Source organism: Theropithecus gelada, chromosome 17, assembly GCF_003255815.1.
Source record: "Theropithecus gelada isolate Dixy chromosome 17, Tgel_1.0, whole genome shotgun sequence".
Lineage (NCBI taxonomy): Eukaryota > Metazoa > Chordata > Mammalia > Primates > Cercopithecidae > Theropithecus > Theropithecus gelada.
In genome coordinates, this window is record NC_037685.1 from 52,271,695 (window position 1) to 52,274,017 (window position 2,323).

Genomic DNA, 2,323 nt, shown 5'->3' on the forward strand with positions numbered 1-2,323 from the left:
AAAAAAAAAAAAAAAAAAAAAAAAAAAAAAAAAATCAGGTAATGTAAATTATTCGACTCTGTTCTTTTTTATGCTTGCTTTGGTTACTCCAAGTCCCGCACATTTCTGTGTAAACCTTAGAATTAGCTTGCCAATTTCTACAAAAATCCTGCTGGGATTTTGATTGGGATTGTGTTGATTCTAGAGATCAATTTGGGGAGAGTTGGTGTCTTCCATGAACATGCTATGGCTCCGTTTATTTAGGCCTTTTTTTCATTCCTCTCACTGATGTTTCTCAGTTCTCAGTATACAGGACTTGTAAATCTTTTGTCAAGTTTGTTTCTAAGTCCTTAGTGTTTTCAGCTTTGCATTTTGAGCTAATTATAGCTTCACAAAAAGTTGCAGAATAGTACAGAGAGGTCCCACATTCCATTCCTCAGCTTCCTACAATGCAGGGCCTTGCAAAGCTACAATGAATTCTTAAAACCAGGAAACTGATAGGGGCACCACACAAGTCACTGGACGACGGAGCTCATTTGGACATCCTAGGTTTCCATGTGTTCGTTTTATTCTGGGTACGACTCTGTGTGGAGATTCTGTGATGTGTGGCCGCACATGTGGATTTCTGTAACCACAACCACGTTCAAGATGCATGACCATCCGTCCCCACAGGTGTGAGATGTGCCCCGCGTGGCCCTTCTGTAACCCACAGCACCCACCAGCGTGTCTGCCATCTCCATCACTCATCCTTTCAAGAGGGTTATGGAAACAGAGCGCAGAATGCGGCCTTGGAGATGGAGTTTTCTCCCAGCGTCTGTTTCTCTTCAATGCTGAGCACATTGTGTGGTGGAGGCACCATCACGCATTTGACACTCACCTGTTGACAGATGCTGGGGCTGTTCCCAGGTTTTTGCTGTTCCAAATAAAGCTGCTATGATCATTCGTGTGACTATACATTTTAATTTCTCTGGGATAAATGCCCAGGTGTACAATCGCTGGGTCATAATGGCAGGTATGTGTTTGACTTTTTATGAAACTACCAGACACACAGGATGGATGGAGATGAGTCGGATGCAGGGGCAAGTGCGTGAGGCCAAAATTAGAAGAAGGGGTCTTGTAATTTTCCTTTTAAAAATCACTTTCAAATAAAGGAAATAGACCCACACATACCTGATAAATTACTTTTCAACCAAGGTGCCAAGACAACTCAATGGGAAAAGAAAGATGGTGTGTGCTGTGGGCTAATTGGCTACAGTGAATCAAACTGCCCTCCAAACAGTGGACTCTGGGCGAGTGCTCAGGGCATGCCGTTCAATGGTAATCCTCACCACGCCATCTGGGCCCCACTGCTGGGCTCCACACACATACACACTGCAAAACCAGCCCTGAGCGTGTCGCTGGGCAGGTGTGCTGAGCCACCCTGATGGGGTCACACAGGAACTCAGCCAGCACCCCTATCGGGCCCCACTTGGTAGGTGCCCCAGTTATGGTCTCCAGAATCCAGCCAGGAGGGAATGTAGTCTGAAGAGAACCAAGTTCTAAATGGGCTCTGGGAAGGGGCCGTCCTTGCGCCCAGAGTGAGGACGCAGTGTTGGCCCCGTGGGGAGCTGACCGGCTATGGGGAAATATTTTTGAGGAAATCTGGCCTTCTTCCCTTCCGTTCCCACTGGCTCAAAGGAGCCAAGGCATTCCTCCCTCTTCTGGGCAACTCCTCCACTTTGCTTCGGACATTACAAGCCACTTCAGGCCCTTCCTCCCATCACGGCCCCGGGGGAAACAGTTTCCTGGCCAGTGGCGAGAGGGCCTGGGCTGGCCGCCTTCCTGAGGCCTCAGCCTCCCTGGGATGGGGCTTGGTCCCCACAGCTGCGGCAATGACTCGGCCCCCAGTGCCCTTCAGCTCTGTAGGGAAAAGTGGAAAACAGCTCTCGAAGGCCACTGGGAGGGACGACTGCAGGGGCGCAGGGGCCCCCGGCCCTGACCGCTGCTTCTCCAGCAAGCCTGGCCCCCTCATGCTATTAACGGAGAAAAGCTTGGCCTCTTTGCTTCCTGCTGTGAAGCGCTGGCCCTGGTGGAAGCCAGAACAAACAGAGCCCGGGGTGGCTGCTGCGGGGCTGAGCTTGGCTGGGCTGAGCCAAATCCTGATTCTACCAACCCTGGCTTTTGTGGGATTTCAAATTGTCCTCTTAAATATCTCCCAGAAAGCCAAAATTCCTCCTGTTTAATGAGGAAAGGGGTTGGGAGAAGGGGTCTCCTGACTTCTCCCTGGAAGGGCCAAACTGGCAGCCACTGGCAACACCACCCGGGTTACCCACAGCAACCATTGTTTTGGGGTAAACTGTACACA